Here is a 26,621-nt window from a genome sequence, read left to right as displayed (position 1 = left end):
TACATTCGTCTATAATGTAAATGTAGTCTTCCCTATTACTACCTGAATATACAGCTTTGTTCATTACTGCATGCAGCAGCATTCATTATCTGGTTCTTTTATGCATTATCCAATTTCCCAGTAGATCCTAATGGCTATAAAACTTGTCCTCACAACTTTGCATTGAAATAATTAAAATGTATAAAAATTTTAGATATACAGTTTCATTTTATGACTAAATCAGTAGTTTCAGGTCCATTCTGGGGTGGTTTTTATGTCCATAGTTAACATACATATTTAAAGCCTTATTTTCTTATCTCTTGGTATTGTGTATCTCAGATTTTGCACTGTTATGAGTAACAAATGTACCTTGCCTTTTCAACTAGAGTGGAACTGAAATGCTTGACCAAGAAAACATGCTTATCTTTGGAGTTCACTTGAGTTTTGTGTAAAGAAAAGGAGGAAATATCTTCAAAACTAGAATAGGCTATGAGAAAAGTGTTCAGTTCTACTACACTGCGTAATATGCTTTTCCACCACTGTGTAAGAGACAAAGTACCCTTTTCATCACTCCCATGCAGGACTGAGAAATCCACAACTCTCACCTGAAAAGAGTAAAATACTGCCTCTTTCCAATGCTGCACTTTTGTTTATTTATCTGAAACATGAGGAGGGAGCAAAGTGTGGCAGCCACAGTGGCACAGCTCTTCTGGGACATGAGAGCCAGCTTTGGTTGCTGCAAGGGCAACAATTTTCTTCCAAAGGGTTGATTAACCTGGATGTGGCTTTTCTTGGAGGCACACTTTCTTCCTCATGGTCATTCCTGGGTCAATGCCACCATTATGATTGTACCAGGCCAGCAAAGAAAGCAAGATTAAGGCTTTTCAGAGAAGGAAATCAAAATATGTACAAACATCCTTTGCTGGGAGACCATAAAAACAACTGGATGAAAAGGAAACTAAATTTTAGGCAAGTCAATTATTTAGGGAAGTCCTAAGCTTCATCAGGAAAATTTCACTGATATATCACACTTGAGAAGACCAAGTTAACTGTTCCTTGTGCTTCCAGATGAGAAAGCTATCTGCCTGCAACCATGCAGCCACCTGTGAGGAATGTGGAGGAGGCCCACTTGAAGAAACATGAAACCCTGCCCCTGTTTGTGTATTTTAAAGGTGATGCTGCAAGAATCATGGTCCTGTTTGCCTTTATACAGCACTGCAGGGTATCTCTGTCGGAGATGTGATCTGTAGTATGAACCAGCGGCTCTCTGTCAGAGCTGTTCAGCTTCGCTTCTGTTCCACCCTTGCATGGTGTCCACTTTGGGAAAGGCACAACCCTCCAAGGGGATGTATGTGCCTTTCCAGCAGCACAGCAAAGATAAGAAAACTTCAGTAAGGCAAAATGGTAACTTGAAAATATACCAAAGCACAGGCTCAGACAAAAGCAAACCTTGTTTGCTGACTAATCACTTTTCATTTTCCTGCTTCTCAGAAGCGTCTTGCATATTATCACCTCTAACAATTCCACACTAGCCATGCTCAGGCTTGCTTGAATAATGGCTTCTCTTCTGCTCAAATTCCCCATCCACAGTTAAAGCTAAGAAACTCAGTTAAGCTATGCAGGAGTCAGGGAAAGAAGGGGAAATAAGAAAGCAACAGAGCTCATACAGCCTTAGAAAACCTTGGCTATCTCAGTTTTAGTGACTTGTAACTGAGAGAAACCTAAAGAGATTGTTTTAAAAATTATATTTTCAAACCCACTTTATTTTTCATGGAGCCTGGGACCTGTCTGAACAATAGCAATGAACCACTTCTCCCCAGCACACATTGGTGTTTTAAATTACAGCTGTAGGTCTGAGTGTTTACTTCAGATTTCTCAATCTGTCGTGGCACAAAACTGAAATAGTTGTGTGGCAAAGGCCCCAATCAGAAATACAGACGGTGACACAGGCAGAAGGCTTAAAGCCCAGTGGAATACATTCTTTTCTGAAACCACCATGTAATTACTTATTTCTACTGACATTGAGAATTTTCTGTAGTAACAATAATGGAGACATCAAATACATGGGGAAAAAATGGTCAGCTTTGAGTGTACACCAAGTGACTGATATCTTTTGCCAAGAGAAAGCATTTCTCATTTTTTAAAATGCAGCCCTTTGCATGTCCCTAGTTTTGTCTTCAGTTCATTATGATCTATATATTTATCCTTGCCGTTGCCCAGTCCTCCTTAATGTAGTGTCAGATCCTATACCAAATATTGATGTTTCTGCTATCTCACATTTCTTATAAGACACCAAAATGATATTACTCTCAAATGGCAGTACAGCTTAAGGGCTGACAAGCAGCTGCTGGAGGAACATAATATGCATATGTATGTAGATATTCTCACAGAGCTTCATCCAGAACTGCCAAAGAAGGGAGAAAGATGAGGACATTGATGTCTACATTCCTGTGAGTCTCTGTGTGTCTGCCTGTGTCAGTTTGAGTGTATACGCATGTTACACACCTGCATCCAAGTCTTTTTGCCTGTTGGATAAGTTTTGCTACTGATCCAATGGTTGGACCTGGGGCATGGAGCTGCAGCAGTCTCACCTCTGCCAGGAGGCTGTCAGATTCAACCCTGCTTGGCACAACAAACTCTTTTTATTGTTACAAATTAAAAATATTTGAATGAAAACTTTTGCATATGACTCAATGAACTGAATAATATTATCAACAATGTAAATATTTGTATAGAAATATCTTCATGCTTGTATTTACTGAAGTACCATTAAAATAAATATTATTTTTTCACATAATTGAGCAGTACAAATTTTACCTAGTCATTTTTTATTTATATTTTTAAACATAGTCATGGAGAATGGGCTCACAAAGTAAAGATCCAAAGCCAAAGATCCAAATAGGTAAGAGACGGAGAACAATAGTTCACTAGCCAGGTTTTGAAAAGGGTACATTTCATTGATGCTTCTGTAATTTTTTTTTGCTCATCACTTATATTTATGAATGAGGTGGATGATGAAAAATTGACTTTTTGTCTGAATTTGAGCTTAAAGGAAGAATCAAGTGTGTTTAAATGTGGCTGGATGTTGAGAAAGCAAACAGACTGTGTAGAATATGGTGGATTTTATATAATTAACATAAAAAGCTTTCTGACACTATGAGGGTCATTGGACAAGAATTAGTTCCTTACAACAGGCCAGCCAAAAGAAGGAGTATTAAATACTCTGCTGTGGATCTTCAGAGTACGTCTACAAAATAATACAGCATGTGCTGCAGAGTACTTTGTGTGGCATTACATTAATGCCTTAAAACAGTCCCTCTGTGGTGTCCTGACATTTAATCTTTTGAGAAAAAATGGCATTAATAATTGTTCTCCATTTCTCCAAATTGTCATCATTAATTTGTTTTGCTCCACTTTTTTCCAGTCCTCGCTAAATGTCTAGGAGATAATACAGGTCACATCCTCAACTTGTGGAGACTGATACTCCTCCACTGTTTTCTGTGGTAACACCCCACAACTGTGACTGGGGTCTTTGTGCACTCTCAGCTCTACTTTGGACCTGGCTGAACTTGTTTTTTCCTAAAAAACTTCTTCATACTTGGTTTGGTCTTTTAGTCTTCTCCTTTCCAGTCAGACAGTCTATAGTAGAAGAGGAGCTTACATAGCTTTAGCTTGATCTCGTTACAAATTTTTCAGTACTCACACACTTACAGTTCAAACACCCATTGACACATGACAGTCTCCCTCTGTCACTTTTAGCTCTACCCTGTGCCTCTGTTTTTTTTTATTGTGATTTCCACTGTTCCCAGTAGCTGCTTCACCAATGAACCTTTGTACAACTTGGACAAAAATGGTTAGGGCTCTACTTCTTTTTAAAAGAAAAATCAGATGAGATGCTGGAGATTAAATCCCCTGAGCTAAGAGCTTTAATGCTCTCCTTCAACACCTCCTGAAAGTAGGTTGTAGCCAGGTGGGGGTCAGTCTTTTCTCACAGGCAACTAGTGACAGGACAAGAGGGCACAGTCTTAAACTGTGCCAGGGGATGTTCAGGTTGGATGTTAGGAAGAAGTTCTACACAGAAAGAGTGATTGGGCATTGGAATGGGCTCCCCAGGGAGGTGGTGAAATTGCCATCCCTGGAGGTGTTTAAGAAAAGACTGATGTGTCACTTAGTGCCGTGCTCTAGTTGACATGGTGGTGTTGGGTCATAGGTTGGACTCAATGATCTCAGAGGTCTTTTCCAACCTAGCTGATTTTATGATTCTATGATTCTACTGTGCACACACTGCTGGTGAGTGCACACATGCCAAGCAATGCCCTCCATCTTCACTCATGTGTCTTTTTCTGAGTGCTTCCAGTGTCTTGGCATGTACCACTCCCCTCTCTGCTTTCTACAGGCTCCAGCACTGACCTCTGTGCCTTTCTCTCCAGGTCGTCCTCGGGGTTGTTTTGCATTCTCTGTCATACCTGTAGGGTTAGGACACTGTCTACCTTTCTTCAGTGCCCATCTGAAGACAGTCATCCCTTGGCTCAGAAGGTGATGCTGGCTAAATTCCAGGGCTCCCAGTGCTGTCCATGGTTTTTTGCCCCTCAGAGTTTAGGAGCATTCTTGTCTTTTCTTAGGGTTTTCATTGCTCTTCCTCTCCATAACAGTGAGATTGCAGCTTTCCTTCTGCCAGCAAAATTAAACACTTCTCAGGATTTCATTTATTTCACATTTTGTCTAATAACATATTGTAAATACACACGTACTCTGCAGACATTGCTGTGTTTCTCAATTGTGTTGTTACAGGTTCATAGTTTGCCCACTCTTCCAGAGTTAATTGAAAACTGTCATGTCCTTTAGTGCTAGCCATTGTTGGGAATAAGGACACTGAATTTTTTCCACTCCACTGGCAGCCACTGCTCACAGATACAATATGAAAGTCTGATTAAACCACATTTCTGGAGTTTAATTTCTGCTGAGTATTTTAGTTGTTCTATTTTTTCACTCAAGCTATTTCCATATTTTTTTTATGTCGGGTACCAGGTGTAATTTGGTGACCATTAGAAAAAGATGGCTGATGGTGTTCTGCCTCATTAGGTGCCTGGAGCAGCGGCAGTACCTGGCAAGCCTCCTCCTGCCAGCTGCAGGAACCCAAGGAGCCTCACATTGCTTCTTCCATGGTGCCAGCACTGCAGTTCATGCAACCACCCAATTACCTGAATTGGGGAACAGATCTAGTTGAGAAGTAATCTTGCCAGGGAAAACTGGCTAATTTCCAGCTGAATTAGTGCCCTGAGCTTGAGTTTGGCTTTTTTCCCCCCATAGACCTCTAACATCTGTGCTAGCAAAGTGGTGGTACAGCACAGGGACAAGCAATCATGGAAGGGACCTGTCTGAGAAAGGATTTCCTACAAAGAAATCCTAGTGGGACTGAAGCCCAAGGGCTGGGCTCTGCCTGGCCTGGACCACCATAAAGTGCCAGAGATAGCTGCCATTGCACTGTCTTCTGTTAGGGCCACAGGAAAGAGGGATTGGTGGGGTGACTCAAATATTGCGTGTCTTGAATCTGGGGAGGGAGGTGGAGTTGTAGACATCCACTGCGGCACACACCTGCCAAGATTTTTGTGATTGTGGTTAAGGACCACACAATTTGAAAGTCTTACTTCCATTATGTGGCATATAGCTCTAACCTAGTGTCTTGAAAACTTTGGGGAAATTGGTTGGGTAAATTTGCCTATTTTGTGGGATTTCTATGTGGAACAGGCTTTGTATTTGTTGTGAGAAGCCAGGTGCAGTATTTTACAAATAGGTATTCAAACACAAAGCTATTTCATGTTTTTATCTGTGACTATGGTGTATTTTAACTTTCAGATACTTTAACTGAGAAAGGTACAGTTGCTGAAAAAGAAATTAATCACTCTGGCTGAACTTTAACACTCATTCAACATCTAATTAGTTGAATTAGAGCCACTTTGCAAGAGAGTCAATCAATTCTCTAGCTTTAACTGCCCCAGTGGTTCTAAAATTTGATGATGTTATCATTACTTCAGAGGAGACACTCAGTTAGCATTTTAATATGTGCGTTTTTCCCTGGCACTTTAGCTCCATACCAGGAACTATCAAAAGTTAAAATATTATTTGCAAAATGCAGACTCTCTTGGGCTAGAACGGTGTCCACATCTGAAAACTTGTCTGATAAAGCATTATTATTACTTTCATATGGATTAAGAGAATTATCATCCACCAAAGTATCATGATGTACAGACTGAGAACGTAATTAAGAGGACAGAATCTGAACTGCAGTAATACCTTTGCAGGAGAAGCTCAAAATGAATTATTAAAACTCACTATTCACATATGAATACATGATGAAACAAAAGTGCCTCCATAAGTTTTAAACTAGCCTTTAAATACAAACCAGATGAATGCTATGCTACCAGCCTCCTCCAAGTTAAGCAAATACATTTGATGTTTTGCAGGAGCACTGTCAAGTCAAAGCTGAAGATTTTGGTTGAAATTTAAAGCATACCAGATAAAAGGACATATGCACATACAGAAAGTCTAGATGGGCCTAATTTTTTGCCTATTCACACTATTCCCTTGGAAAGAGAAAAAGAGGCTCTCATAGCTCTAAAATTGCTTGATCAGGCTTCTAATCTTTTTGTTTTGTTGAAAAGGGTATGTGGGCTGCTGGATACCTCCTTCTGCTGTAGGACATTACAAAATGGTTCAGGAGGTAACATCCTACAAGTATCTGTATGATTTTGTGTTTGAAGAATAGCTCATGATGCAGCCCAGTTCTAGCAAAAGGTAATGCCTCCATGACTTCTGAGGTTCTGAATTAGCAGCTTGGCTTTACAAGGAAGGAAAGATGTGACTCTCCTAAGGCATCTTGTGGAAAAGCAGTAAGTGGGGTGGAAAGAATGGTAACTCAGACTCCCAGATGCTGCTCATGCCATCTCTCTCAGGTACACTGGTGATCTTCCAACTTGAGTTCACCCTGTGTTATTCTCTTTTAAAATATTACCCTATATGTGCTTTCTTGAATGAATACTCCTGCCAAAAGCTGACATAGATCAAGAACTCTTGAAAGTGTCTCCACAATGTTTTCAAAACCTTCTAGCACACAGACACCATGGACAAAACCGCTTTTAAAAAATGAAAGTTTCATAAAGACAGAATTAATGAAAATAAAGATTTAGAATGAAATTGTTATATGTACCGTGAGCCAGCACTTGGTGTCAGTTTTCATTCCTGTTGCAGAAACACTAGCTTCTGTGCCAGACCAACTTAGTTTGTTGGACTGTTAGAGGGCTCTGCCTTCTTTTTTGTGTTTAATTTTGATTTTTTTTTCTTATGCGATAGCTTTGCATAAATTCCCCACCCCATTTGTTTCAAGCACACCCTCTCTCTGGAATTTTATTTTCCAGACAGATCTCACTAAAATACTGAGGTCCTGGAAAAAAACAAAACAAACCAACATATCCCAAAGAGAGTAAATTATCAGAGACCAGCATCTCTGTCACATCTACAACATCCCTGTATGCTTTAACAGTTGTTGTTTTAAAGGTTTAGGTAGATGTTACAAGAGGAGACGAAGACAAATGAGGAAAATGGAAACGTGATGAGCCATTTCTGAAATGTCTGTCTCCCTCAGTGAGAGGGAGCAACGGTTTTGTTCTCAGCTACTACCTGCAAAGGGACAAATCAGGACTAGTGTTGATGCACATGCATTTCAGTTGCTGTCAGCAGAATTACTGCAAGATTCTTTTTCTGAGTTACAGAACTGGGAACCTCAAGAGAATAAAATATAGTGGGAAATGATTTGCATGGAAATTTGAGCAAAAGGAAAAAGCAAAATTAGGTCATGCAGCCAGCAGGGAAACTATGCAGAGAACAGAGTGACCAGAGAAAGACAGAGGATGTAGCTTTTCTCAGTCTTTAGAAAGTAATGGTATTCTCATAATTACCACAAAGGTATGATTAGTTTTTACCTGGTTAATTAAGGTACTAAATTACTTATATCTTTGTTCATGCATCCTGGAAGTGTTACTATTTCCTCGGATGTAAGGGCCAAATCTAAGGACCAAATCTTACCCAGATCTCATTGCTATTTCCATTCGTGGAAATGATAGACTGTGCCTTTGATATAAGTAGTCTCACAATATCCCCATGTGGGAGTCATGAAATTACTATTTCTCTTTTCATTTATGAAACAGAATCTAAGAAAAAATCACCATTGAGTTTTCCAAAGTTTTAGGTCTACAGTTAGTAATTTATGACTATAGTTAATCCAGCAACCTGTTGCAGAGCAGATGTTTGAATCCATGACCCTGAATTTTTAAGTAACTCCCCTAACTACTGAGCCATCACTGTTTTTTATAGTGCTTATGCAAAAGATTACAAATCCCAGTAAGCTATGACATGGGTGGTTTTTCATCTCCCTTATGATGATCAGCTGCACTCACCTCTTGCTGTGTGTCCTCTCAGTACCACAGTCTACCAGGTATTTTATATTGAATAAGCCAACCTTCTGAGCATTCTAAGAGACAAACATGAAAAAAAGAAGATGAGGCCATGAAAATGAAGGGGTAAATTTGTTCTTACTACAAAATCAGCTCTTTGGTCACAGCTCTGTGCAAAACTCTACATTTAGATCTAATCTTCGACACACAGCTTTTGCTTCCTCTCCCAGAAAGTGCTCTGGTATCAGCACAGTGACACTGCACATGCTAAAGCAAGGTCCCAGCTTATACAGATCAGGACCTCATGGTAAAAATATGCTGGTCTCTGGAGAGGAATGAGGACAACAAGCCATAGACATGGTTCAGCAGAAAATCTAATTCTCCGTGTTAAACATCTTTATGAATTATGCCTCACCCAACGTAATGCATTCGTCCTTCACATATATGGACATAAGTTTTTAAAAGAAGAAAAATGAAACATAGTAAAGAAAAAAAGAATATACAAGGTACTAAAACAGATAATCTGTTTTCTCTTTCAGTGTATGTATGAGATGTAGAAGAAAATAACATGACTGACAGGAGTTAATTTCTTTTCCATTCTCTTCCTGGTAAAGATTACAGAATTGTGAATTATAGAACAGCACATTCATAGTAGACTAAAATAATTTTTCATGCAGAGAATAATAAGTGTGTTGAATAGTTTACTATTTTAAAATATTTAGATGTAACCCTGGAAGAAATATTTGTACTTAAAGGTATGAGGAAAAGCAATTAAGATAACTCCTTTTTACATTCCTCCACTTTAGGATGTTTATATGCCCTGGCAGACAGGCAGAAGTCAACAGACCAGATCTAAAGTTTCTAAAAATCAATGGAGAAGTTAAGAGGACCAACCCACTTAAAATTTGCTGGACATCTGACTCCGGATCTGCTATGAAAGTCACATATTTCCTTTTCTTTATTTATTTACAAATGTTTTAGCTTTGCTTTCTGCAGAGTTTTCCTGGTGTGCCTTGGCTGCTCCAGGTCTGTCTCCTCCTGGGAGGAGATGGTGGTGAGTTTGGCCCAGGGACTTCTTGAACACAGCCCACTCCAAAGTCAGGACTAGCAGCTGCAGCAGTAGTACACTAGGAAGGAATGTACCATAGGAAAGGATGTTTTATTTGCAGGATGTTTAAATGAAATTTTCTCATAGAGGTGTGGCCTGAGCCTCCCTACCAGAGAATGGAGTGTCCAGTTCCCCAGCCAGGCTGCAGAGCAGAGACTTGCTCAGTTTTGTTTAATGTGACATTTTGATCGACCTTAACATCCTGAAAAGCTGCAGAGGCAGATGTCCCTAGATCACCCCATCTCCCTACCTCGAATCCCAGATAACTACATTTGTTCTGGTTTAAAACTCCTTCAGATCTTTCTACCAGGCACTTGACTCCCTTCCTGAGATTTTAAAGGGCTTATAACTCCCGCCCAGGCTTTGCAACTGTTGGCCTATGTAAGCATAGGTCTGCGTGGATTTCATTCTGTAATGTGTAAGCCTATAGACACATAGTGCAATACATTGCAACAGAGCCTGCAGAGAAAGAGGAAGGTATATTTCATCAGTGTGAGTTTTGGAGACTCACAGACTCCAGAAATTAGTGTTATAAACTTGTCAGTAGGTGATGTGTGGCTACAGAATTATCCCAGCACTACCCCTTGTGTCCTTTGGATGGAAGATTAAAGAAGAATGGAAGTTAATTATGCATGAGATGCACTAAAACTATGTGCTTAAATAACACTCATCCACTCATTTTTCCTGTTTCATTTCAGGTCACTTTTTTCCAGAGTGCAAATTCATAACTAGGTGAACAAGTATTTTTTTTCCTGAGTATTTTATTTAAATGGTTGCGCTGTGAGTCTTCCGAGCCTTAAAGGAGACCAGCTTTTTACATCTTTGCAACAGAACCAAAACATGGAAGGGGCAACCATTTTAAGCTTACAATTACAAAATATGCCCAATAATAGACAGCATTTCCCTTCCGGGTTTGATTCAAATCTCCTAGCAGGGTGATTTCATCGTGACCTGCCTTCTTGTGTCCCTCACAATAACTCCATGACATTACATTAGTTTACCCAGGAGTATCTGAGCCACATGCACAATCCACTGAAACAAACAGAAAACTGCTCCTTTCTTCCAGCACACAGGAAGAAATTTATGCAAACACAGATAAAAATATGAAGTATGTCTCTCAAATTTTTTTGTTTATCATATCACATAAAATAAACACATAGTTTTGCCCACTGGAAAACAAATATAAAATTAATTGAGTAAAGATTATTATTTCTATTGATTTAGCTGGAATATGCAGCAAAATAAAAACTAATGTAGGTTTCTGGGTTTGAGAGTTCCCATCAGAGATAGTTTATATAGTTTATAGCTTTTCATTTTTTAGTTTTGGTGTTATTTTAAAATTATTGTCAAGGAGACATCATTGAAAAAAATTAGAGAAAAATCAGATTGAACCTGGTAGGGCATAGCTTTCCAATTTGAGGAAATACTTCTTATCACACATTTAAAAATATATAGATCTTCAGTGAGAAAATTAAACTTAATAATAAAAAATAAAAGCAGTGAATGCAATGTTGTTAATAATCTTTTACAAATTTAAGAATTGTGCTGTTAATATCAGGGCTGCCTTCTCTTTCATGAGGTGATTCACTTCTCTGAAACTCTGTAGTTTTCAGGTGGGAGGGAAAATGAAGTTTGAATTAACGTGTATGGTCTTTGCTGTTTATAAATGGGATGAATACTGTGTTTTGTGACACAAACATCTTCAGCATTTTCTGTGAGTTATGCTCCTTTTCCTGCTCAATAGCAATGCAACAATATACTTGTAGCACATATGTGCTGCAACTTAATAAAATTTCATGTACAAATCAGAGCTAAGCAAAGCTGTAGAGGTGAATTCAAGCTGGCAACTGTCTCATCGCTCTTCCTAGGGAAAACATAAACAACACATATATGGCATTTAGAGACACTCTGGACACCCTGGTGCTGCAGCGAGTGTACAAGGCAAATTTTCTTGCCACTGCAGCATCAAGAGATTTTCAGTGTAAATGAGTATCCACTTGAAAACCTTTCTCAGCTGGACAACCACACGCCTGATTATCAGTCAACTGTATCAGTCATGAGCCATCCTGTAAGGGGTGATAGCCATGCACTAGAGTACAATGGATGATAATGGATAAATCAGTCCTGGATCACTTGTTTGGAGCTACATTTGGGTCTACCGCTATTCTGAAAAGGATAAGAAGTGGTATGGAAAGAGAGGAATGACGGTAGTAGCTTGGTTTTTAGAGGAAGAAGTACTGATCTGGTCTGATCTGAAATTAGTACAGAAAATGAATTTTTAGGTTTTCTCCTTTATTGAAAGTCTTTCAGAAAAAAGGTCATCTTGAAGCTGGAGGTAAAGGGGAAATTGCTTCTACAGCTATGCTGCCTTTTGTGCCCAGGGGCAACATCTTCATATCTCTGTAACACCCATACATCATGGGAGAGATTCTTACCTGGTATAATTGGCATAAGTCTGTAATGTTCCCCTGAGGACGAGTACAACAGCTCTTTCTCTGCACATTACTGCTTCCTGTGCTATGACAGATCACTGTACCTACCATTACAATAGACTGACTTTAATTCAATCTGCACAGTACCAATATTAAGGGTAATATATATTGAAACATCCTTGTAAACTCTTCTCAATGTTTATTTGCCTCCAGAAACAAAATGTTGATTAGTCTTTTATTAAGTGGTTATTATCTCTAAGAATGTTAGATGCATTAAAACAGCTTTCAACCTTCTTAATACAGCCTATCAAATGTAAACACAAGTTTGCTTTTCTATAAACAAACTGCCATCCTGTTTTATGACGACACCTACATGTGCTGCCAGAACAAATGACAACAACATAAGTTCTATTGCTATCTGCTTGCAGCTGTCAGGAGCCAAAGGGATCCAAATCTGTGAAGATTTGCTGGAAATAATAGAAAAGCACAATGAAAAATAAAGGGATTTATTCAGAGTTTGGCTACTGGGAAGAAAAACCTACTTATCAACAGTACTATTTTTCTCTCCATTTTTCTCTTTCCAAGAACGTGTCACATTCTCCCATAGGAAATTTGATCCCATTGTGCTTAAAAATGGCCTATTATCATTTATAAATTAATATAAACTACTGGCAATGGAGTCTACCTTTAATAATACAAATTATTAATATTATAGAAGATGTACTCCAGTGTAAAAAGAAAATGAGGACTTATGTGAGATGTCAAAAGAATTTAGTTATATTCACAGATATTCAAGCCAAAAGTTTTTTGTCATTCTTTTCTTATCCTTTTTTTCTCTCAGCATTTAATGGTGGAAAATTGTTCCAAAAAGCCTGGAGGGGTTTGTGCTGTATGCGTGTCTGTGGACATTGTATGTATCCACAGGTGTTATTAGAGGTTTATTTGAGGTATTTTATGGGGTTCTAGATTGGCATATTTGAATAGGAGTTAAACTATCTGAAACAAATTGTGGGTTTGTAGTTTGCAGCAGAAGTTCAAGAAGCTATAAAAACTGCCTACAGAAGTGAAAATACGACCAAAAGGAAAGGTATATATATAAAAAAATTAGTTATATTTTTATCTTTCACATTTCTGGACCATATATATGTCACCTTTATTCTGCTATGGTGTTTTGATATTACAAAAATCCTGCACTAAGTTGTAGCCCTGTAAGTTGTTATTTCATGATAGAATACTGAATAGTTCTGTGTTGTTCTAGCAGAAACTGACAAACTAAATGTAAGTGGATTTTTAAGCCTGAGTTCTGAAAATAAAGTCAAATCTCTATAACAGTCCTCTAGATGCCACTGTATTTTGTCAAAGTTATCAGCCTAAATTCACCCTCAGAATAAGTCAGCTGAAGTCAGCAACACTGTAAGAGAATGAACTTGGCTTAATTGAATTGAGATCAGAGTAATATTTAGTTCATGTTGTATGTGGCACAGCATAAAACTGCAGGTTTTAAAATGTGTTTCATTCCTACTTGTTAAACACCTTTGCTGTTTCAGAGTGGATCCTTGTCTGTCATAAACTTAGATTTTTTTGACCAATTAAACCAAATCCTGTTTATTACTTAAGTTACACATCTATAACTTGACTGATTAGAAACAGTTACATCCCAAGATGATTTTGACTTAGAAGTTTGTATGTAAAAGAAATAATCCAAGAAAATGGTGATATAAGATAGAACACATTGATTTCTCCTGATTTAGTTGATTTCAAAATAAGCCCAGGACTTCCACTGAACAATAAATCTGTAGGTTTCTTACTGGTGTATCTCCTTTAGTGTTTTAGTTAAAAAAAGGCGCACATGTCCCAAAGTTCTCTCATGTATCACGTTTTCATTGGAATAATTTCAGAGAGCAGACCTGGAGTCCATTTGGATGAGCTAAGCTGGAAAACCTATTCTGGAAGTGCACCTCAGTAGCCAACCAGGAATGAGCTTCAGTCTAGGAGCTCAGACTATGGTTAACACAATGTACAACTCCCCAAACCTCTGTAGTGTGCATATCATGAGAACATAATATGCTATATGATTCATGCTATGAATCACCTCCTACTGGTCATTATCATTTACTAACAAAGGCATAGCCTCTGATCACATTAATAATGTAATAAAGTTAGCTACATAGGCAAGAAAATCACCATGACTAATTTTTGATGACCTTAAGTGTTTCTGTGTATAATATCACTTTGAAGAATTGTTTGCTATGGTTCTCCATCCCTAGCAGTATCAGCAGAGAGAGTATGGAGAATGTTATTCGTGTATATCATGAAAATAATGAAAAACTCCTCCTAGTGCAGTGCTGCTATGAGATATTGTCTGATTTCAGGGCTAGAAATTTCCACCTGCAGAAGATGAAATGGGGTTTTTTTTGCTTTTGCCAGATCCCCCTAACACTGTTGGGAAACACAGGTTCTGTCCCTCAAAGGAGGCATTGCGGTAACAGTATAACCTGCAGCGAGTTCTACTGGCAGAAATTGTCCATTTCAGGAGTTAGGTCTAAGCCACATGGAGCCATGCTCCTGTGTTACTGCCCTTGACAACAACCTCAGCTCTTTTTTTAGACTCCTGTGGGAGAGTGAATTGTCTCCCTGGAGTTTTCCACATGACCCCATGATCAACCTCATGTTCCTAGTAGTGGACGTTAGGTAGCATTCAGCCTTCCTAACCATTCTCAGCAGCATCTCATCCAGCCTCATTAGCACCCTTTCACACAGCACGCTCACAGGCTGCCCACTCTCTAGTGAAAGTGAGGATGACAGAGGTCATATACAACCTTAAATCCTAGTGGATGCTGCTGTAACAGAGAAACAGCCTATTGTGCCAGATGTATGACAACAGGTATGTTTTTCTGAAATGCCTTTGTGACTAAAGTACCTCTGCTGCCGAAAAATTGCCAGAGCTCAGGTATCTAAGAAAAAAAAATTTTTGGAAAAGATCATTATGCAAAGTCAGTGCCTTGACGTGCTTATTGCAGAATAGAATGGACCTTAGCATCCAGAATTATTTATACCTGGGACCTTGTTTTAATCTGTAAAGGAAGCCTACTATAAAATTGTAATTCTGATTGAATTTGCCCCTATCTCTCACTAAGGCTCAGCTAACACATGAAATTTAAGAAGCCGTTGTGGAATTTTGAATAAGAAATTCAACAAGAGTAAGAAGTTATTGCAAAATACATCTACTGCCTTTGCTTTCCAGAGATAGAGTATGCTAATGTGTTTAATCTCAAAGTCTGACAAAGAAATGGGAAAGGAAGAGGATGTAGTAGCCTGTTGAAATGTAAATGTTAAAAATGCTCTGTAAGTAAAGCAAACCCCAAAACATTCCCATTCACTTTTTCAATTAATTAAAAATATTGCATTTCTACAAACTGATTGCTAACTTTTCTTAAATAGTTCCTTAACACTTCATTAACAGCTTTCTCTTCTTAACACTTCATTGTATGTAATGGGATACAGCCATTACTCTGTATTTCTTTCCACAATCTAGCTAAAGCACAGATTTTGGGAACTGATAAGAAGATATTATCTGATCCTAATCCATTTTTAAAATGAGAACAAATAGGTTCTAAAAGCCGTACATCAGCTCTAAGAATAAAGTACATACCATATTCACAGAATACATCTGATACAAGGAGAAAATAGTAGATGTGATGTCTGCCATAATACAAATTAATTTTAAACAAAACCAGTTAGTAAATCATATTCCTTATGTGCTATTCTTTTCTTAAATATGCTTAAACATGCAGCTCCAACTTAATACATTTCTCACTTTAACAATCATATAGAAAACTATTCCCTGAATTCTCTCTAAGAAATGGTTTATAGAACTTAATTATGTGAACTGTGTAGTGCATTTCACCTGGTATTTGGGAACTTCCAGAGGAATGGTGAGGAATGGCACAAACTAGAGGTTCATGATGGGATTCATTTAACTTAACTTGAGCTATTTAAAATCTAAAGTTCTAGACTAAGTCAGTTGTCTGTGTGCTCCCTCTGACCAAGTTTTCACACCAGTAGGAGATTTGAGTAAGATCCTGAAGGCAGGTGAAATCAGTTGTCATCTGGAAATGTCTTTCCTCTCTCCATAGACTATCCAGTGAGCCTAGATCACATTAGAAACCTGGAGATTTTAAATGGTGAGGCTGTACGAGATGTATCCTACATAAAGAATGAAGCGGAAAAGTGAGATTCAATGATTCATTAAACCTGTAATGTAGTTATTCCAGTACTCTTGTACTCTGGTATTTCAGACTTAGAACTGTATTTCACTTTGTGTTATTTCAAGTTACCATCATATAATAAAATCAAACATTCTGTGACCAGAATTGAAAGTGAGATAAATACAAACAAACAAACAAAAAACCAAAATCTCAAACAACAAAACAAAAACAAACAAAACCCAAACCAAACCAAACAAACAAAAAACAAGAAATCCAGGCCCAGTTCTTTTATCCATTCTAAATTCATTCTAAATTCAATGTCTTTCTTGAACTAGTCTTTCATTGTGTGAATAAATCCACTGATTCTAGAATTTACAGCAATATAACCAATCTCTTTTCATGAACATACTGTGGACTCTTCCTCAACTTCCCAAAACAATGTATTCAGTGAAAGAAAGGATCTCTGCCAGTGACTTTGACAGACTTTGATAAGTGAATACTCCTTCTAGTCCTCCAGGTGAGTTCATATTTTCTTCTGCCCTCAAACTGCAAGAAAAATGCTCTTTAGATCAACTACCTGGGCAAACACAGACCTTTACTTGACAAGACAATGGTCAAAATGTTACTCTATAGTTCTAACTCCAGAAGTTGATCAAGCTGTAGGTTCACATAGGATTGTAAACCTATCATCTGGTCTACTATCATCTACAATCAATATAAGTTTCTGGTTTCCTGGTCAAGGAAATTATCACTGTTTTTGTGTTAGCTGAAGAATTATATAATTCCACAGGAAACTGTTATTTTCTGATTCCCGCACATAAGTTGAGCCACCGATTATGTCTTGATTGCCATTATACTAACAAAAGCTGATGCAAACTCAAAATTACAAAGATGTTGGAAATTTTTTGTGGTGAAGCTTAGAAGTAAAGTAGCACTGTTTCAGGAGCTCTTAAAATTGTTTAGCTAACATAAAATATTGACTACCTTTTTGCAGCTCCTTGTCATATTCGAAGATATATTAGTTTAATACACGTTTGTCAAATCAATTCTTTCTCTAGTAGGATGTAGCAAAGTATTCTTATTTAATTTGGGTAGATTTTGAACCATAATATCCAATAATTATGAGACTTACGTTCATTTGTTGCATTACCCAAAATGCTTTGCTTAAGTGTATCTTGGCAGAGTAACCTCAAGGAATTATAATCTCCATGGCAAAAAGTGATAGTTTGTTAGGTTTATCATGAATTGATTGTCGGAGAGTTTTAATTGTGCAAAATTTAAAATCATAAACCAGTTTAAAGCAAGTCTTAAAAACTTACTTTAGTGATCATTAATGTAAACAAAAAAGTAATACTGTTACTAATAAAAGTTAACAATACTTACCTATCTAGAAATCTTACTTCTTCAGTATTTCTGAACCAACATTAAAACACCTAAAGAAATACAAATAAGAAACTTCACAGTGCAAACAATGCGTTTATAAACTAATAAAATCCTTCCTTTAAAGTTTTTCACCTTTTTCCACTGCCTGTTGATCTGTCTCTGTCTCTGGGAATTTCACAGACCACCAAATGTTCCTTCTCAAAAACTTGGAAGAAGTCTCATATGTTTTGGAAAACAATGAAGAAAAAAATCACATAATAAAACCAGAGGATAAATGGAGTCTTCCTGAATATAAGTAATCACTACTAAAAAATGAGTCCTCCACATCCAGTTTTTTGTTCTGTCCACCTGATTTATACTGGACGTAGATTTTGGAGGATTTGTCCCTAGTACAATGATACCATAAGGCAGCAACAAATGCCAAAGTTACTCAGTGCAGGGAGCATCAAGTATTTTAAATAATGCATGTGACATCATGTCAGGAAGAGAAAGTTAAGAGTTCAGGTGGGTCTGTTTTTTGGAGCTGCTGAAGGGTCTGAGACGGGTGCAGGATGGCAGTTGTTTTACAGTATAGAATGATTTCAGGCTGCCTAAATGACAAATGATCATAGTCTTTAATTCTGACGTGCTCCCATGAGCAGAGGATGCTTTATTAAGCATTGATAACTGTTACAGGACAACTTCTTCAGCTGAAGTGACAATAGTTTTTGTTTTGGCGACGAGAGACATTTTGTCCTCGGGTCTCTGCGAATGACTGTCACTGTTGATGACATAAACTGACATCTACAGAAAATTTCATAACTTGATTTCCTGACAAAATGATCTTATTCTTCCAGGCGAGTCAAAAAAAGAAAACAAAGATAAAAACTGCTTTTACTTGAGGCATCTTGTCCCTTTTGTTGCCTGAAATAGAAAAATTAGGAAGGACCAGCATCTTAAAATGAATATTGGTTTAAAAAAATAAAGGGTGCTAAAATGAGAGGAATTAAGATGCATTTCCTTCAGTGCTCTTGGAGCAGCTGTACTCTGAAATTCTGCTAGCTTTTTGTCCTAACTGAACTTTGAGTGTTGCCTTTGTGGATAAGCATGTACTATGCCTCATTTCACTTGAATTTCAGACTAGAAGCACAAAATAAAACAAATCAAATTTTTTATCCCTGTGATGTTCCCTCACTTTATCAAAATGACACCATGTTTTCAATGAACCCCATTTTTACCAAGGTAAAACAGCCTTTGGTGTCTCTTATTTGTCTTCATATTTGCTGCTTTTATAAGTATTGGGGTTTGGAATCAAGGAAAATAAAACAGGAATTGACATTGTAGAGTAACCTCTGAAGTAGCTAAATTTTACAGCAGCAGAACAATGTAACAGTGTGCCTCTTTTAAACTTTCTGAGAATCCCTTATTATACATGATTTTGTCTGGTGCACTTCGCACTGTTTGATTTTTACATATATAGAAGATTCATTTGTTTGAGATAGTTATTCCAGATGCCCCAGATTTTCAACTCAGTGTTTTCCAGATCACTTACTCTGTGACCATTTACGCATGTTCTCTGTGCAGACTTTGAAACTACTTCTGTTTCCATTAATTTCATCTAACATTCTTCTGCTGCAGTTCATGGTTTCTACTGAACAATGTATTTCTAATATATTCCCCTTTAGCATTGCTGTAAGAGATGTCAGGGAAGTTCTTTGTTACATATGGCTCCTTGGCTCCTATTCCATTTTGTCTTCCAACAGTCCTTGTATCCTGAACATAAAAGAAACCGTTTCTATTAGTACCATGTAAACCTTTTTCCCATTGCCTCCAAAGCATGAAGCATGCCCGCTTACTCCATTTTCTCTTCTTTTGGTCTCTGCATATTCAAAGTCCTACTCTCCCCATCACTATATCTATATTGCACAAGTTCTGGGGAAAAAAATCTTTAAAGCACATCCTTAACTTAATGTGTATGTATAAACATTTGTATATGTCTTAACAAATAAAAAGCAAAATGCCCTATCATGAAATAGCTTTCAGAAAATTTTAACATGTAGAAGGCCTTGTCCCCATTTCTTTTATTTGGGACCTTCAAAATGGAGCGTGTTGACTGATATAGGAAAACACCCAAAGCCACCAGTATCTAACAAAACCCATAAGCTGTCCCCAGAGAGACTGCCTAGACTACCATAGTCTATTCTAGAAACACCAATACACAGTGAAGCAGACAATATGACAGATCTCTAAGGTTCAGAGGGGACATCTCTTTATCCACACAATCATGCTATCTAAATGGCTCTAGGCAGCCCATTTACTTTCACAGTTTTCCAACTCACTTTCCAATGTTTCCTCATAGCAATTAGAGTTTGGGATTCTTGGGACACAGTGTCATGGTGTTTATCCTGGATATCTCGCAATTTAACCCCTAATTTCACATACAGTGACAGCCAGGGTAAGATCTCCAGCATTTTCCCCTGTCTGACTCTTGCACTGGCTTTATTCTGCCAAACTGTCATCACAGTGAATGGTATTGCTGTCAACCACTGCCCCTGCCACAGGCTGGCCAAATGTAAGGAAGGCACACAACAGAATGGCATGCATTGTATGCCCCAACCTCATTGGGATGTGTGGCTCCTGCTGTGTGTTAATAAAATCTGACTTATAAAATTGCAGATCATTCTGCTCAGTGATGATCCAGTCAAATACAGAGGGAATGTGAGAAACTCAGTAAAAGTAATTGAGTTTTCACTCTTAAGCCTCTGACATCCATCTGAAAATCCTACCCTCTATTTTTCCAGAGAAACTACACATAAAGCCTGCTAATGCTGTGTCAATATGGACATATTACTGAGGTGCTTCTGAAATGCTTCATAATGCTCAGGGTGTCTGAGGTGTACTACCTCTCTAGTACTTAAACACTGAAATTTAGGAAACCAGGGAGGAAATGCAGCCTCTCATTACAAATACCCAACTCATTTTAACAGTAAAGGCTGATTTAATTTTTAAAAGAAATTATTAACTTTTAAAATCCTCTGCAGATTTGTGAGATTATCAGAAGAACAGGTTTTGGCTTACTTCTGCTTCCTTACACAATAATGTGTTAGCTGCCTGTTGAGCTTTTGCGTTATCTGAAGAGGGAAATACATTGAGAGAACATTCCCTGCTGGCTCTGTCCCAGTATTGCTCATCTGGCTGGTTTTGACAGGCTAGACACTTGTCACAAGTGCAGTCTGGTTCCCATGAGTAAATAGGTTCCTGTTCCAGCGCTATTATGTTAAACTGTCACAAAATTCATATTCAACCCGAAGATACTCTAGAATCTGGATTTAAAATATTTGGCATGGTCCTATTAACATGCAGTTATCACTAAGGATGCAAGTGAAGGTTGTCATCTCTTGAACTGTGGAGGGACATGTTAGATACAGAAGATATCTCACAGCCACAACACTGCAATTTCTACTCTCTTTCTCAGTTCTAGATTTAACAAAACACTAAGATGACTGTAACTCACAACAAAAACACAGTGTGTGCATTCCCAGTTATTTGGGACATGCCCATCTGTTTCTACTCCTTTCCATCCTTCTATCGTTGAAGTCTTTCCTAGCTCCCCTAACTCTATGAACATGATGGAAAGCACCTAGCCCCAGTTACATTATCTGCCTCCTCACTTTATAACTTTGGCTAACTTTCACGTTCCTGAGTCTCCCATTGTTTTACCTCTAGTACCCTTGATTGCTTTTCCTCTAGTCTCACTGCTCCTTTCCCCAATACTATGTACTTTCCGTGGGGATTGCCTTAAACTTCCTATCGGTGTTTCTGTTTGTCACGCTATTCGCACTGGTTGAAGCACATTACTGAGGCATCAGAAATACCTATTGATCAACTTTTAAGTCCCCATGCACGTGTATTTCTGTGTAGTGTTTATCAAGTATTTAATTGACTGTAACCTACTTTGTTGTTCACTGCACTTGGTTTTCCCTAGCATAAACTAAAATAAGCAAAACGAGACTGAAGAGAACTAAGCAGGGATGTTTCTCATGCCAGTAGCTTTTGCTTCTCACGAGAACCCACATAACAACATCAGTGGAGGCTGCAGCTGTGGGGATATGGACCAGCACCGGCATAAGAGCAAGGGAATGCAACGGGAAACTGCTGTCATGGCTCCAGGCAGCTAGTGTGAAAGGTGGTAAGGCTGCAAATAGCTGACCTGTAACATTACAGATTCTGAAGCACTAAGGCACCTCAGGCACCATACAGCTTCATTTTCTGTCTACCTTCTTCGCCCCATGTGTGATTTCAGAGTCATCTACCACACTCTCTTCATCTCTCTTCAGTCAGAGAAGTTGTTAGTCATTCTGCATGCTGAGTCTGTCCAGTATCTGTGATAATCCTCATCTCAACACTATTTTCAATTCTACTTCAATCTTTTGAGAGCCCTGCACTGAATTATACACAATTTTCAAGACATGGTGCGTGAAAGTATTATAGAGTGGCCTGGTAATATTTTCTGGTTTTTTTCCCTCACCTAAATAACTCCTAATGTTGTATTTGTTTTTTCACTGAAACAGAGTAATGTAAAAACCTTCTCATTTTTTTTACCCCTGAAACTTGTTCACAGTGATCAGAATTGGCCAAATAGTTGTAATACACTTTTAATCCTTGTTTGGAAGCTTTTCTACATAAATTATGCCAATTGAAGCTGGATCACCATGTGAACATGGAAACTCTGAAGGTCAACAATTTTATGTAGGCAGACATGCAAGAAGTCAAAGAATGTTTATTTACATAATTTAGAAAAAGGATATTTTACATAGTTTGAGAGACATACACACAGTTTTGCAGTGATTTGATCTGTTAGTGGAGAGGACTTGTCAGGTTTTGGAACTCCTAGCACTCAATTTTCTTTCAATAAAATTCCTAAAACAATCTTCCAAAATGCCCAGAAGTATTGTTGTCACATTTCAAGCAAACGATCTTATTTGCAATTGACTTAGAGTCTGTCAGGAAAGACATTTTCAAGTGAATAATCATTTACTGAAGTTTTGGGGATTTTATCATTGAAGAACTAAACAGAGATACTGGAACAATGCTGCTATTTGTATATATAAAGTTAAAAAACACATCTGAATGGTGTTGACTCTTCTTGGGCTACTATTTCTGATGTGTACGCTAGAGAACTTTGGAAAAAAATAATCCGTTCCTGCATGAGTATGGAGAATCACAGCATTAGCAACATTAGCCCAGGACTAAGGAATTTCACTTACTAAAAGTCACTGGGGACCTAATCCAAAGGTCTGGCTTCCAGGCACTTCAGAGATTTGAATCTGCCTCTCAACGCAATGTGAAACTTATTTGCATATAAATTCTCATTCTGGTAAAAAGCTTTATGCTTCCTGTGCAGCTGAGATGGAGTAGAATGGGTCACTGAGAAGAAAGAAAAATATTTCAATCTTTTTGAGACTTTGGGGTGACCCCCATCACCTTCTCCCCTTACACCAGCATCTTAGAGGCCAAAGTACCCATTTGCCTGAGGGTTGGTTTCTCATGGCAGGCTGTAGCACAGTGAGGGGCAATGGAGCACCCTCTGTCTAGCATGCCAGCTGTTTGCCTGCTTAACTATAATCTGCTTAAATAATAACTAGTTTTCTTAAATTTGAGCTAAAATTTATTTTAAACTCCTTCCCGATGTAAAATCCAGACAGGTAATTCACTTCCTAAGACTTGTAAAATTCATCTCTAATTGTATAAAATTAATTTGGGCAGGGCAGAAAGCTTAAACCTCTCATTTGGTGAAAATGCATTTCACAGAATATGTGAATTCAGGCAAATGTAACAATGTTTTTTGTCAGTAGAAAGGCAGTTGCTCTTCCAATTGGAACACTTTGTTTAAATTTTTTTTAATAACATATTTCATCTTTTTTATTTCTAGACAACTTTTTGTTTCAAACCTATCAGAGCTTGGGTGGGCAAAGATACCTTCTACAGATGCTATTCTTTTCCATTAACTATGTGAGATGGTCTCACTGCAGCTCTCTGTTTAGATTCCCTCAGGTGACTTATACTAGTTGGCATTAACATGCTTTGCCTGTTCTTCAGCAACAAAATTGAAAAAAATCACAGAGTCCTCTGAAAAAGAAAACAAGCAAAAATCAGTCTGGCTAATAGTGTAGCAAATGAGAATTACCCAGAGGATTCCATAGAATATGTGAGGTGGGACTTCAGGGGCACATAACATCTGTATTTGCACTGAAAAAAACCAGCCTAGTCTAGATCTTAGATGAACTGATTGCTAAAAAAAACAGAGAGGCTGTGGAATTTCCATCCTTGGAGATATTAAAACTCAGATTAATTAATCCCCGATCAACATGACCTGAAGCTGAAGATAGCTCTGTTGTGAGTCCAGTGTGGGATGAGATGACTGCCTGAGATCCCTACCAACCCAAGCTTTTCTATGTAGAACTCAGAAGAGTTCTACACTACTGTACAAATGAGAAGGTGTGATGGTTTCAGTTTAGGCCTTCCTGGAAACCAGCTTGTAACTAGGAAGGAACTAGCAAAGTGACCAAGGAAGTATTCCATGCTATTCCTTTACATAACCTGGGGTATAAATAAGGGGTAGATAAGAGAGCTCGCTCTCTTCCTTTCCGGCGAGGTTGGAGAACGGTGGTCCCTGTTTTGGTCTGGCTTATCTGAAGCTGAGGCCTACAGTGACTGCTGTTGTCAGCCATGTGTGAGGGGAGAGTGCTGGGCCACGTCCAGACATCCTGCTTTCTTTCAAGGGAAATGGTAAGCTCTTGCCAATTCTGGTTACCGGGCTTATAGATCGTGTAGATCTGTTTTGTTTTGTCCCTTTTCACCCTATTTTATCCTCTTCCCTTCTCCCTTCCCCCCTCTTCCCTTCGGGAAGCTATTTGGGGTCATAGATTCATATATATAATTCTCATTGCATATCTCTGTTTTATACGTAAAATATATATATTTTTGCTAGACCTTTGGCTACTTGGTTTTTTTTTCCTTCCCTCTCTGGGAAGGAGACTCTGTTGCCAAGTTTCAGAGACTTGGCAGGAAGCCAGCTCCAAACTTGCACAGAAGGCAAAACTTGTACAGAAGAAAACTCCCTCTTTCTGCGGCTTGACACAGGAATAACGGGATCGCACACTTCTGGGATCCAAAGAGAAATAGTCTCTTTGTTAAAATGGTTCTCGCCTTATATAGGGTAGGGCAAGAATTTACTGGAAAATGGGTGTAACTTGGGAGAAGTAAAGGAGGAGCAGGCAAAGTAAGATAGCTCAATCATATATGGGAGGGTGCTGCAATGCAGCAAAAATCAACCAATGAGAGGGTAGGGTCCAAAGCCACGAGGGATAGGGGAATTTTCCAGAACTTACAGTATATAGGGAATTATACAATAACTGGGAAATACGACATAAACACCTGAAACACATATCTTCAAACAGTCCATATTCTCTCAGCCAGTGGTCTCCTTGAGAGATCTCGGGCTCAATAATTTCTTTCCACTCTTCGTTTTTGTCCTCCAGCATCTTCCCTCTCATACTCCAGTCTGTTAAGACACCTGGGCAAAGCTACCTTTATCAGTGGAATGATTAAACTGTACTTGCTCTTTTAAATGCCATACTAAGGGAGAACATCAGCTCTGAGACTGGCTGTGACTGGGAAACATCTTTCCTTTTCCTAAACAAAGTACTGTCCCTCTGCTTCCTTGTCACTGTCCCTCTCCTTCCCTATCAGAGAAACTTTCTCTTGAAGCAGGAGGGAAAAACCACAGAAAAAAAGAAAGCATTCCAATTCGAAGGCACCTAGGAACCTTCAAAAAACCTAGAACTGTCCTTGAAAACTGAATATTATGTCTATTTGTTTGTTTGCTTGTTCACTTTCAGCATGTGATACAAAGTTGATGGAGATCTCAAGCCTGATTTTCATGAGGACAACTGAGTTTAAATACAGAAACATTAGCAGGAGAAGAGAAATAAGGGATCAGCCCAACATCCAGGAAAGAGTTCTAGTTAACTGGATAGATAAAAAGTAATAAATCTGTACTACCACATTTAAATTAAAGCAAACATTAATACAAGAAATGTTCAGATATTTCTTTACACAACTGAAAATAAAAGAGAAATGAAGCAAAGGACTCTGTGAGAGAAGCTATTATTCAGTAGAAATAGCTGATGGTATAGTCCTACAAGGAACTATAGAATCATAGTAAACATGAGCCATCAGTGTGGCCAAGAACACCAATGATATCCTGGCTTGTATTAGAAATAATGAGGCCAGCAGAACCAGGGCAGTGATTGTCCCCCTATATTGTATATCATATATAGAATATTGTTGTATTTGGCAGATATTATTTGAAATATTGATCTCCAATAATTTCTTATACTGGTTCTGATAATGACTGTGAAAGTAGTGAGGTGTTATATCACTTTCAGACTTTGCTGAATCGACAGTCACTGTTAATACCTAGCATAAGGACAATTTTATTAATAATCAGAGAAATTCGTTTAATTCTGAGAAAACAGGACATCATTGGATTTCTCTCACTAAATTTGTCAGAGCCACTCACTGATTTGTGAGTCACCCACAAAAATCACTTTATTTCTTATTATATACTCCAAAGTGATGTAACTGTGCATATTTTCCCACTTGTATGACATCACTATACCACTACACCGACACACAAAAAAACCAACCCAAGAGCAAATTCAAAGACAATGACTATTATTCATTGTTGTTAACCTATTCTTCATCTGTGCAGGGAGTCCCAAGATACCAACACAGTCTTGTCTAGTACACAAAAAGGTCCATGGCAGAAATGATCATCCTATATCTACCCTGTAATCCTCTACCACATTCATTATATATCTTCCAATTTCTGCAGAAAAATCCTCTTTTATCAGGTAAGTCTGGTTTTCCCAGCAGCAAATAGCATCCCATGTGTTGAATAAATGGGTCAAAAAATACAAAATATAAAAATTTGAAAATATTAATAATATTTTTAAAAGTGTGATGTATCACCTGAAGTTCATTTCCTGGTTTGGGCACTTTTATCCATCTGAGTGCT

The sequence above is a fragment of the Neopelma chrysocephalum genome, unplaced genomic scaffold (genome assembly GCF_003984885.1).
Source record: "Neopelma chrysocephalum unplaced genomic scaffold, ASM398488v2 Primary Assembly neopelma1_61, whole genome shotgun sequence".
Lineage (NCBI taxonomy): Eukaryota > Metazoa > Chordata > Aves > Passeriformes > Pipridae > Neopelma > Neopelma chrysocephalum.
This window is presented reverse-complemented; position numbering follows the sequence as displayed.